Source organism: Oncorhynchus mykiss, chromosome 9 (genome assembly GCF_057628025.1).
Source record: "Oncorhynchus mykiss isolate SJ-2025 chromosome 9, ASM5762802v1, whole genome shotgun sequence".
In the NCBI taxonomy this organism is placed as follows: Eukaryota; Metazoa; Chordata; class Actinopteri; order Salmoniformes; family Salmonidae; genus Oncorhynchus; species Oncorhynchus mykiss.
In genome coordinates, this window is record NC_143030.1 from 37,617,207 (window position 1) to 37,631,744 (window position 14,538).

Consider the following 14,538-nt stretch of genomic DNA (forward strand, 5'->3'; position numbering starts at 1 on the left):
AAAATCATGTTTGATGCACTCTGGATACAATGTTTAAACATAACTGTTCAAACTAGATGATAGGGCCAATTTTCAGCAAGTTGCAGCAATTGAAATACAGAAATAACCACTTTTCTTTCCATAAACACGGTCTAAAATCATGTTTGATGCACTCTGGATACAATGTTTTAAACATAACTGTTCAAACTAGATGATAGGGCCAATTTTCAGCAAGTTGCAGCAATTGAACTACAGAAATAACCACTTTTCTTTCCATAAACACGGTCTAAAATCATGTTTGATGCACTCTGGATACAATGTTTAAACATAACTGTTCAAACTAGATGATAGGGCCAATTTTCAGCAAGTTGCAGCAATTGAACTACAGAATTAACCACTTTTCTTTCCATAAACCCGGTCTAAAATCATGTTTGATGCACTCTGGATACAATGTTTTAAACATAACTGTTCAAACTAGATGATAGGGCCAATTTTCAGCAAGTTGCAGCAATTGAACTACAGAAATAACCACTTTTCTTTCCATAAACACGGTCTAAAATCATGTTTGATGCACTCTGGATACAATGTTTTAAACATAACTGTTCAAACTAGATGATAGGGCCAAGTTGCAGCAATTGAACTACAGAAATAACCACTTTTCTTTCCATAAACACGGTCTAAAATCATGTTTGATGCACTCTGGATACAATGTTTTAAACATAACTGTTCAAACTAGATGATAGGGCCAATTTTCTGCAAGTTGCAGCAATTGAACTACAGAAATAACCACTTTTCTTTCCATAAACACGGTCTAAAATCATGTTTGATGCACTCTGGATACAATGTTTAAACATAACTGTTCAAACTAGATGATAGGGCCAATTTTCAGCAAGTTGCAGCAATTGAACTACAGAAATAACAACTTTTCTTTCCATAAACACGGTCTAAAATCATCTTTGATGCACTCTGGATACAATGTTTTAAATATAACTGTTCAAACTAGATGATAAGGCCAATTTTCAGCAAGTTGCAGCAATTGAACTACAGAAATAACCACTTTTCTTTCCATAAACACGGTCTAAAATCATGTTTGATGCACTCTGGATACAATGTTTAAACATAACTGTTCAAACTAGATGATAGGGCCAATTTTCAGCAAGTTGCAGCAATTGAACTACAGAATTAACCACTTTTCTTTCCATAAACCCGGTCTAAAATCATGTTTGATGCACTCTGGATACAATGTTTTAAACATAACTGTTCAAACTAGATGATAGGGCCAAGTTGCAGCAATTGAACTACAGAAATAACCACTTTTCTTTCCATAAACACGGTCTAAAATCATGTTTGATGCACTCTGGATACAATGTTTTAAACATAACTGTTCAAACTAGATGATAGGGCCAAGTTGCAGCAATTGAACTACAGAAATAACCACTTTTCTTTCCATAAACACGGTCTAAAATCATGTTTGATGCACTCTGGATACAATGTTTAAACATAACTGTTCAAACTAGATGATAGGGCCAATTTTCAGCAAGTTGCAGCAATTGAAATACAGAAATAACCACTTTTCTTTCCATAAACACGGTCTAAAATCATGTTTGATGCACTCTGGATACAATGTTTTAAACATAACTGTTCAAACTAGATGATAGGGCCAATTTTCAGCAAGTTGCAGCAATTGAACTACAGAAATAACCACTTTTCTTTCCATAAACACGGTCTAAAATCATCTTTGATGCACTCTGGATACAATGTTTTAAACATAACTGTTCAAACTAGATGATAAGGCCAATTTTCAGCAAGTTGCAGCAATTGAACTACAGAAATAACCACTTTTCTTTCCATAAACACGCTCTAAAATCATGTTTGATGCACTCTGGATACAATGTTTAAACATAACTGTTCAAACTAGATGATAGGGCCAATTTTCAGCAAGTTGCAGCAATTGAAATACAGAAATAACCACTTTTCTTTCCATAAACACGATCTAAAATCATGTTTGATGCACTCTGGATACAATGTTTTAAACATAACTGTTCAAACTAGATGATAGGGCCAATTTTCAGCAAGTTGCAGCAATTGAACTACAGAAATAACCACTTTTCTTTCCATAAACACGGTCTAAAATCATCTTTGATGCACTCTGGATACAATGTTTTAAACATAACTGTTCAAACTAGATGATAAGGCCAATTTTCAGCAAGTTGCAGCAATTGAACTACAGAAATAACCACTTTTCTTTCCATAAACACGGTCTAAAATCATGTTTGATGCACTCTGGATACAATGTTTAAACATAACTGTTCAAACTAGATGATAGGGCCAATTTTCAGCAAGTTGCAGCAATTGAAATACAGAAATAACCACTTTTCTTTCCATAAACACGGTCTAAAATCATGTTTGATGCACTCTGGATACAATGTTTTAAACATAACTGTTCAAACTAGATGATAGGGCCAATTTTCAGCAAGTTGCAGCAATTGAACTACAGAAATAACCACTTTTCTTTCCATAAACACGGTCTAAAATCATCTTTGATGCACTCTGGATACAATGTTTTAAACATAACTGTTCAAACTAGATGATAAGGCCAATTTTCAGCAAGTTGCAGCAATTGAACTACAGAAATAACCACTTTTCTTTCCATAAACACGGTCTAAAATCATGTTTGATGCACTCTGGATACAATGTTTTAAACATAACTGTTCAAACTAGATGATAGGGCCAATTTTCAGCAAGTTGCAGCAATTGAACTACAGAAATAACCACTTTTCTTTCCATAAACACGGTCTAAAATCATGTTTGATACACTCTGGATACAATGTTTAAACATAACTGTTCAAACTAGATGATAGGGCCAATTTTCAGCAAGTTGCAGCAATTGAACTACAGAAATAACCACTTTTTTTTCCATAAACACGGTCTAAAATCATGTTTGATGCACTCTGGATACAATGTTTTAAACATAACTGTTCAAACTAGATGATAAGGCCAATTTTCAGCAAGTTGCAGCAATTGAACTACAGAAATAACCACTTTTCTTTCCATAAACACGGTCTAAAATCATGTTTGATGCACTCTGGATACAATGTTTAAACATAACTGTTCAAACTAGATGATAGGGCCAATTTTCAGCAAGTTGCAGCAATTGAACTACAGACATAACCACTTTTCTTTCCATAAACACGGTCTAAAATCATCTTTGATGCTCTCTGGATACAATGTTTTAAACATAACTGTTCAAACTAGATGATAAGGCCAATTTTCAGCAAGTTGCAGCAATTGAACTACAGAAATAACCACTTTTCTTTCCATAAACACGGTCTAAAATCATGTTTGATGCACTCTGGATACAATGTTTAAACATAACTGTTCAAACTAGATGATAGGGCCAATTTTCAGCAAGTTGCAGCAATTGAACTACAGAAATAACAACTTTTCTTTCCATAAACACGGTCTAAAATCATCTTTGATGCACTCTGGATACAATGTTTTAAACATAACTGTTCAAACTAGATGATAAGGCCAATTTTCAGCAAGTTGCAGCAATTGAACTACAGAAATAACCACTTTTCTTTCCATAAACACGGTCTAAAATCATGTTTGATGCACTCTGGATACAATGTTTAAACATAACTGTTCAAACTAGATGATAGGGCCAATTTTCAGCAAGTTGCAGCAATTGAACTACAGAATTAACCACTTTTCTTTCCATAAACCCGGTCTAAAATCATGTTTGATGCACTCTGGATACAATGTTTTAAACATAACTGTTCAAACTAGATGATAGGGCCAATTTTCAGCAAGTTGCAGCAATTGAACTACAGAAATAACCACTTTTCTTTCCATAAACACGGTCTAAAATCATGTTTGATGCACTCTGGATACAATGTTTTAAACATAACTGTTCAAACTAGATGATAGGGCCAAGTTGCAGCAATTGAACTACAGAAATAACCACTTTTCTTTCCATAAACACGGTCTAAAATCATGTTTGATGCACTCTGGATACAATGTTTTAAACATAACTGTTCAAACTAGATGATAGGGCCAATTTTCAGCAAGTTGCAGCAATTGAACTACAGAAATAACCACTTTTCTTTCCATAAACACGGTCTAAAATCATGTTTGATGCACTCTGGATACAATGTTTAAACATAACTGTTCAAACTAGATGATAGGGCCAATTTTCAGCAAGTTGCAGCAATTGAACTACAGAAATAACCACTTTTCTTTCCATAAACACGGTCTAAAATCATGTTTGATGCACTCTGGATACAATGTTTTAAACATAACTGTTCAAACTAGATGATAGGGCCAATTTTCAGCAAGTTGCAGCAATTGAACTACAGAAATAACCACTTTTCTTTCCATAAACACGGTCTAAAATCATGTTTGATGCACTCTGGATACAATGTTTAAACATAACTGTTCAAACTAGATGATAGGGCCAATTTTCAGCAAGTTGCAGCAATTGAAATACAGAAATAACCACTTTTCTTTCCATAAACACGGTCTAAAATCATGTTTGATGCACTCTGGATACAATGTTTTAAACATAACTGTTCAAACTAGATGATAGGGCCAATTTTCAGCAAGTTGCAGCAATTGAACTACAGAAATAACCACTTTTCTTTCCATAAACACGGTCTAAAATCATGTTTGATGCACTCTGGATACAATGTTTAAACATAACTGTTCAAACTAGATGATAGGGCCAATTTTCAGCAAGTTGCAGCAATTGAACTACAGAATTAACCACTTTTCTTTCCATAAACCCGGTCTAAAATCATGTTTGATGCACTCTGGATACAATGTTTTAAACATAACTGTTCAAACTAGATGATAGGGCCAAGTTGCAGCAATTGAACTACAGAAATAACCACTTTTCTTTCCATAAACACGGTCTAAAATCATGTTTGATGCACTCTGGATACAATGTTTTAAACATAACTGTTCAAACTAGATGATAGGGCCAATTTTCAGCAAGTTGCAGCAATTGAACTACAGAAATAACCACTTTTCTTTCCATAAACACGGTCTAAAATCATGTTTGATGCACTCTGGATACAATGTTTAAACATAACTGTTCAAACTAGATGATAAGGCCAATTTTCAGCAAGTTGCAGCAATTGAACTACAGAAATAACCACTTTTCTTTCCATAAACACGGTCTAAAATCATGTTTGATGCACTCTGGATACAATGTTTAAACATAACTGTTCAAACTAGATGATAGGGCCAATTTTCAGCAAGTTGCAGCAATTGAACTACAGACATAACCACTTTTCTTTCCATAAACACGGTCTAAAATCATATTTGATGCACTCTGGATACAATGTTTTAAACATAACTGTTCAAACTAGATGATAAGGCCAATTTTCAGCAAGTTGCAGCAATTGAACTACAGAAATAACCACTTTTCTTTCCATAAACACGGTCTAAAATCATGTTTGATGCACTCTGGATACAATGTTTAAACATAACTGTTCAAACTAGATGATAGGGCCAATTTTCAGCAAGTTGCAGCAATTGAACTACAGAAATAACAACTTTTCTTTCCATAAACACGGTCTAAAATCATCTTTGATGCACTCTGGATACAATGTTTTAAACATAACTGTTCAAACTAGATGATAAGGCCAATTTTCAGCAAGTTGCAGCAATTGAACTACAGAAATAACCACTTTTCTTTCCATAAACACGGTCTAAAATCATGTTTGATGCACTCTGGATACAATGTTTAAACATAACTGTTCAAACTAGATGATAGGGCCAATTTTCAGCAAGTTGCAGCAATTGAACTACAGAATTAACCACTTTTCTTTCCATAAACCCGGTCTAAAATCATGTTTGATGCACTCTGGATACAATGTTTTAAACATAACTGTTCAAACTAGATGATAGGGCCAATTTTCAGCAAGTTGCAGCAATTGAACTACAGAAATAACCACTTTTCTTTCCATAAACACGGTCTAAAATCATGTTTGATGCACTCTGGATACAATGTTTTAAACATAACTGTTCAAACTAGATGATAGGGCCAAGTTGCAGCAATTGAACTACAGAAATAACCACTTTTCTTTCCATAAACACGGTCTAAAATCATGTTTGATGCACTCTGGATACAATGTTTTAAACATAACTGTTCAAACTAGATGATAGGGCCAATTTTCAGCAAGTTGCAGCAATTGAACTACAGAAATAACCACTTTTCTTTCCATAAACACGGTCTAAAATCATGTTTGATGCACTCTGGATACAATGTTTAAACATAACTGTTCAAACTAGATGATAGGGCCAATTTTCAGCAAGTTGCAGCAATTGAACTACAGAAATAACCACTTTTCTTTCCATAAACACGGTCTAAAATCATGTTTGATGCACTCTGGATACAATGTTTTAAACATAACTGTTCAAACTAGATGATAGGGCCAATTTTCAGCAAGTTGCAGCAATTGAACTACAGAAATAACCACTTTTCTTTCCATAAACACGGTCTAAAATCATGTTTGATGCACTCTGGATACAATGTTTAAACATAACTGTTCAAACTAGATGATAGGGCCAATTTTCAGCAAGTTGCAGCAATTGAAATACAGAAATAACCACTTTTCTTTCCATAAACACGGTCTAAAATCATGTTTGATGCACTCTGGATACAATGTTTTAAACATAACTGTTCAAACTAGATGATAGGGCCAATTTTCAGCAAGTTGCAGCAATTGAACTACAGAAATAACCACTTTTCTTTCCATAAACACGGTCTAAAATCATGTTTGATGCACTCTGGATACAATGTTTAAACATAACTGTTCAAACTAGATGATAGGGCCAATTTTCAGCAAGTTGCAGCAATTGAACTACAGAATTAACCACTTTTCTTTCCATAAACCCGGTCTAAAATCATGTTTGATGCACTCTGGATACAATGTTTTAAACATAACTGTTCAAACTAGATGATAGGGCCAAGTTGCAGCAATTGAACTACAGAAATAACCACTTTTCTTTCCATAAACACGGTCTAAAATCATGTTTGATGCACTCTGGATACAATGTTTTAAACATAACTGTTCAAACTAGATGATAGGGCCAATTTTCAGCAAGTTGCAGCAATTGAACTACAGAAATAACCACTTTTCTTTCCATAAACACGGTCTAAAATCATGTTTGATGCACTCTGGATACAATGTTTAAACATAACTGTTCAAACTAGATGATAGGGCCAATTTTCAGCAAGTTGCAGCAATTGAAATACAGAAATAACCACTTTTCTTTCCATAAACACGGTCTAAAATCATGTTTGATGCACTCTGGATACAATGTTTTAAACATAACTGTTCAAACTAGATGATAGGGCCAATTTTCAGCAAGTTGCAGCAATTGAACTACAGAAATAACCACTTTTCTTTCCATAAACACGGTCTAAAATCATGTTTGATGCACTCTGGATACAATGTTTAAACATAACTGTTCAAACTAGATGATAGGGCCAATTTTCAGCAAGTTGCAGCAATTGAACTACAGAAATAACCACTTTCTTTCCATAAACACGGTCTAAAATCATCTTTGATGCACTCTGGATACAATGTTTTAAACATAACTGTTCAAACTAGATGATAGGGCCAATTTTCAGCAAGTTGCAGCAATTGAACTACAGAAATAACCACTTTTCTTTCCATAAACACGGTCTAAAATCATGTTTGATGCACTCTGGATACAATGTTTTAAAAATAACTGTTCAAACTAGATGATGGGGCCAATTTTCAGCAAGTTGCAGCAATTGAACTACAGACATAACCACTTTTCTTTCCATAAACACGGTCTAAAATCATGTTTGATGCACTCTGGATACAATGTTTTAAACATAACTGTTCAAACTAGATGATAGGGCCAAGTTGCAGCAATTGAACTACAGAAATAACCACTTTTCTTTCCATAAACACGGTCTAAAATCATGTTTGATGCACTCTGGATACAATGTTTTAAACATAACTGTTCAAACTAGATGATAGGGCCAATTTTCAGCAAGTTGCAGCAATTGAACTACAGAAATAACCACTTTCTTTCCATAAACACGGTCTAAAATCATCTTTGATGCACTCTGGATACAATGTTTTAAACATAACTGTTCAAACTAGATGATGGGGCCAATTTTCAGCAAGTTGCAGCAATTGAACTACAGACATAACCACTTTTCTTTCCATAAACACGGTCTAAAATCATCTTTGATGCACTCTGGATACAATGTTTTAAACATAACTGTTCAAACTAGATGATAAGGCCAATTTTCAGCAAGTTGCAGCAATTGAACTACAGAAATAACCACTTTTCTTTCCATAAACACGGTCTAAAATCATGTTTGATGTACTCTGGATACAATGTTTAAACATAACTGTTCAAACTAGATGATGGGGCCAATTTTCAGCAAGTTGCAGCAATTGAACTACAGACATAACCACTTTTCTTTCCATAAACACGGTCTAAAATCATCTTTGATGCACTCTGGATACAATGTTTTAAACATAACTGTTCAAACTAGATGATAGGGCCAAGTTGCAGCAATTGAACTACAGAAATAACCACTTTTCTTTCCATAAACACGGTCTAAAATCATGTTTGATGCACTCTGGATACAATGTTTTAAACATAACTGTTCAAACTAGATGATAGGGCCAATTTTCAGCAAGTTGCAGCAATTGAACTACAGAAATAACCACTTTCTTTCCATAAACACGGTCTAAAATCATCTTTGATGCACTCTGGATACAATGTTTTAAACATAACTGTTCAAACTAGATGATAAGGCCAATTTTCAGCAAGTTGCAGCAATTGAACTACAGAAATAACCACTTTTCTTTCCATAAACACGGTCTAAAATCATGTTTGATGCACTCTGGATACAATGTTTAAACATAACTGTTCAAACTAGATGATGGGGCCAATTTTCAGCAAGTTGCAGCAATTGAACTACAGAAATAACCACTTTTCTTTCCATAAACACGGTCTAAAATCATGTTTGATGCACTCTGGATACAATGTTTTAAACATAACTGTTCAAACTAGATGATAGGGCCAAGTTGCAGGAATTGAACTACAGAAATAACCACTTTTCTTTCCATAAACACGGTCTAAAATCATGTTTGATGCACTCTGGATACAATGTTTTAAACATAACTGTTCAAACTAGATGATAGGGCCAATTTTCAGCAAGTTGCAGCAATTGAACTACAGAAATAACCACTTTTCTTTCCATAAACCCGGTCTAAAATCATGTTTGATGCACTCTGGATACAATGTTTTAAACATAACTGTTCAAACTAGATGATAAGGCCAATTTTCAGCAAGTTGCAGCAATTGAACTACAGAAATAACCACTTTTCTTTCCATAAACACGGTCTAAAATCATGTTTGATGCACTCTGGATACAATGTTTAAACATAACTGTTCAAACTAGATGATAGGGCCAATTTTCAGCAAGTTGCAGCAATTGAAATACAGAAATAACCACTTTTCTTTCCATAAACACGGTCTAAAATCATGTTTGATGCACTCTGGATACAATGTTTTAAACATAACTGTTCAAACTAGATGATAGGGCCAATTTTCAGCAAGTTGCAGCAATTGAACTACAGAAATAACCACTTTTCTTTCCATAAACACGGTCTAAAATCATGTTTGATGCACTCTGGATACAATGTTTAAACATAACTGTTCAAACTAGATGATAGGGCCAATTTTCAGCAAGTTGCAGCAATTGAACTACAGAATTAACCACTTTTCTTTCCATAAACCCGGTCTAAAATCATGTTTGATGCACTCTGGATACAATGTTTTAAACATAACTGTTCAAACTAGATGATAGGGCCAAGTTGCAGCAATTGAACTACAGAAATAACCACTTTTCTTTCCATAAACACGGTCTAAAATCATGTTTGATGCACTCTGGATACAATGTTTTAAACATAACTGTTCAAACTAGATGATAGGGCCAATTTTCAGCAAGTTGCAGCAATTGAACTACAGAAATAACCACTTTTCTTTCCATAAACACGGTCTAAAATCATGTTTGATGCACTCTGGATACAATGTTTAAACATAACTGTTCAAACTAGATGATAGGGCCAATTTTCAGCAAGTTGCAGCAATTGAAATACAGAAATAACCACTTTTCTTTCCATAAACACGGTCTAAAATCATGTTTGATGCACTCTGGATACAATGTTTTAAACATAACTGTTCAAACTAGATGATAGGGCCAATTTTCAGCAAGTTGCAGCAATTGAACTACAGAAATAACCACTTTTCTTTCCATAAACACGGTCTAAAATCATGTTTGATGCACTCTGGATACAATGTTTAAACATAACTGTTCAAACTAGATGATAGGGCCAATTTTCAGCAAGTTGCAGCAATTGAACTACAGAAATAACCACTTTCTTTCCATAAACACGGTCTAAAATCATCTTTGATGCACTCTGGATACAATGTTTTAAACATAACTGTTCAAACTAGATGATAGGGCCAATTTTCAGCAAGTTGCAGCAATTGAACTACAGAAATAACCAATTTTCTTTCCATAAACACGGTCTAAAATCATGTTTGATGCACTCTGGATACAATGTTTTAAAAATAACTGTTCAAACTAGATGATGGGGCCAATTTTCAGCAAGTTGCAGCAATTGAACTACAGACATAACCACTTTTCTTTCCATAAACACGGTCTAAAATCATGTTTGATGCACTCTGGATACAATGTTTTAAACATAACTGTTCAAACTAGATGATAGGGCCAAGTTGCAGCAATTGAACTACAGAAATAACCACTTTTCTTTCCATAAACACGGTCTAAAATCATCTTTGATGCACTCTGGATACAATGTTTTAAACATAACTGTTCAAACTAGATGATGGGGCCAATTTTCAGCAAGTTGCAGCAATTGAACTACAGAAATAACCACTTTCTTTCCATAAACACGGTCTAAAATCATCTTTGATGCACTCTGGATACAATGTTTTAAACATAACTGTTCAAACTAGATGATGGGGCCAATTTTCAGCAAGTTGCAGCAATTGAACTACAGACATAACCACTTTTCTTTCCATAAACACGGTCTAAAATCATCTTTGATGCACTCTGGATACAATGTTTTAAACATAACTGTTCAAACTAGATGATAAGGCCAATTTTCAGCAAGTTGCAGCAATTGAACTACAGAAATAACCACTTTTCTTTCCATAAACACGGTCTAAAATCATGTTTGATGTACTCTGGATACAATGTTTAAACATAACTGTTCAAACTAGATGATGGGGCCAATTTTCAGCAAGTTGCAGCAATTGAACTACAGACATAACCACTTTTCTTTCCATAAACACGGTCTAAAATCATCTTTGATGCACTCTGGATACAATGTTTTAAACATAACTGTTCAAACTAGATGATAGGGCCAAGTTGCAGCAATTGAACTACAGAAATAACCACTTTTCTTTCCATAAACACGGTCTAAAATCATGTTTGATGCACTCTGGATACAATGTTTTAAACATAACTGTTCAAACTAGATGATAGGGCCAATTTTCAGCAAGTTGCAGCAATTGAACTACAGAAATAACCACTTTCTTTCCATAAACACGGTCTAAAATCATCTTTGATGCACTCTGGATACAATGTTTTAAACATAACTGTTCAAACTAGATGATAGGGCCAATTTTCAGCAAGTTGCAGCAATTGAACTACAGAAATAACCACTTTTCTTTCCATAAACACGGTCTAAAATCATCTTTGATGCACTCTGGATACAATGTTTTAAACATAACTGTTCAAACTAGATGATAGGGCCAAGTTGCAGCAATTGAACTACAGAAATAACCACTTTTCTTTCCATAAACACGATCTAAAATCATGTTTGATGCACTCTAGATACAATGTTTAAACATAACTGTTCAAACTAGATGATAAGGCCAATTTTCAGCAAGTTGAAGCAATTGAACTACAGAAATAACCACTTTTCTTTCCATAAACACGGTCTAAAATCATGTTTGATGCACTCTGGATACAATGTTTAAACATAACTGTTCAAACTAGATGATGGGGCCAATTTTCAGCAAGTTGCAGCAATTGAACTACAGAAATAACCACTTTTCTTTCCATAAACACGGTCTAAAATCATGTTTGATGCACTCTGGATACAATGTTTTAAACATAACTGTTCAAACTAGATGATAGGGCCAAGTTGCAGCAATTGAACTACAGAAATAACCACTTTTCTTTCCATAAACACGATCTAAAATCATGTTTGATGCACTCTAGATACAATGTTTAAACATAACTGTTCAAACTAGATGATAATGCCAATTTTCAGCAAGTTGCAGCAATTGAACTACAGAAATTACCACTTTTCTTTCCATAAACACGGTCTAAAATCATGTTTGATGCACTCTGGATACAATGTTTTAAACATAACTGTTCAAACTAGATGATAGGGCCAAGTTGCAGGAATTGAACTACAGAAATAACCACTTTTCTTTCCATAAACACGGTCTAAAATCATGTTTGATGCACTCTGGATACAATGTTTTAAACATAACTGTTCAAACTAGATGATAGGGCCAATTTTCAGCAAGTTGCAGCAATTGAACTACAGAAATAACCACTTTTCTTTCCATAAACCCGGTCTAAAATCATGTTTGATGCACTCTGGATACAATGTTTTAAACATAACTGTTCAAACTAGATGATAGGGCCAAGTTGCAGGAATTGAACTACCGAAATAACCACTTTTCTTTCCATAAACACGGTCTAAAATCATGTTTGATGCACTCTGGATACAATGTTTTAAACATAACTGTTCAAACTAGATGATAGGGCCAATTTTCAGCAAGTTGCAGCAATTGAACTACAGAAATAACCACTTTTCTTTCCATAAACACGGTCTAAAATCATGTTTGATGCACTCTGGATACAATGTTTTAAACATAACTGTTCAAACTAGATGATAGGGCCAAGTTGCAGCAATTGAACTACAGAAATAACCACTTTTCTTTCCATAAACACGCTCTAAAATCATCTTTGATGCACTCTGGATACAATGTTTTAAACATAACTGTTCAAACTAGATGATAAGGCCAATTTTCAGCAAGTTGCAGCAATTGAACTACAGAAATAAACACTTTTCTTTCCATAAACACGGTCTAAAATCATGTTTGATGCACTCTGGATACAATGTTTTAAACATAACTGTTCAAACTAGATGATAGGGCCAATTTTCAGCAAGTTGCAGCAATTGAACTACAGAAATAACCACTTTCTTTCCATGAACACGGTCTAAAATCATCTTTGATGCACTCTGGATACAATGTTTAAACATAACTGTTCAAACTAGATGATGGGGCCAATTTTCAGCAAGTTGCAGCAATTGAACTACAGACATAACCACTTTTCTTTCCATAAACACGGTCTAAAATCATGTTTGATGCACTCTGGATACAATGTTTTAAACATAACTGTTCAAACTAGATGATAGGGCCAAGTTGCAGCAATTGAACTACAGAAATAACCACTTTTCTTTCCATAAACACGATCTAAAATCATGTTTGATGCACTCTAGATACAATGTTTAAACATAACTGTTCAAACTAGATGATAATGCCAATTTTCAGCAAGTTGCAGCAATTGAACTACAGAAATATCCACTTTTCTTTCCATAAACACGGTCTAAAATCATGTTTGATGCACTCTGGATACAATGTTTTAAACATAACTGTTCAAACTAGATGATAGGGCCAATTTTCAGCAAGTTGCAGCAATTGAACTACAGAAATAACCACTTTTCTTTCCATAAACCCGGTCTAAAATCATGTTTGATGCACTCTGGATACAATGTTTTAAACATAACTGTTCAAACTAGATTATAGGGCCAATTTTCAGCAAGTTGCAGCAATTGAACTACAGAAATAACCACTTTTCTTTCCATAAACACGGTCTAAAATCATGTTTGATGCACTCTGGATACAATGTTTTAAACATAACTGTTCAAACTAGATGATAGGGCCAATTTTCAGCAAGTTGCAGCAATTGAACTACAGAAATAACCACTTTTCTTTCCATAAACACGGTCTAAAATCATGTTTGATGCACTCTGGATACAATGTTTTAAACATAACTGTTCAAACTAGATGATAGGGCCAAGTTGCAGCAATTGAACTACAGAAATAACCACTTTTCTTTCCATAAACACGATCTAAAATCATCTTTGATGCACTCTGGAAACAATGTTTTAAACATAACTGTTCAAACTAGATGATAAGGCCAATTTTCAGCAAGTTGCAGCAATTGAACTACAGAAATAACCACTTTTCTTTCCATAAACACGGTCTAAAATCATGTTTGATGCACTCTGGATACAATGTTTTAAACATAACTGTTCAAACTAGATGATAGGGCCAAGTTGCAGCAATTGAACTACAGAAATAACCACTTTTCTTTCCATAAACACGATCTAAAATCATGTTTGATGCACTCTAGATACAATGTTTAAACATAACTGTTCA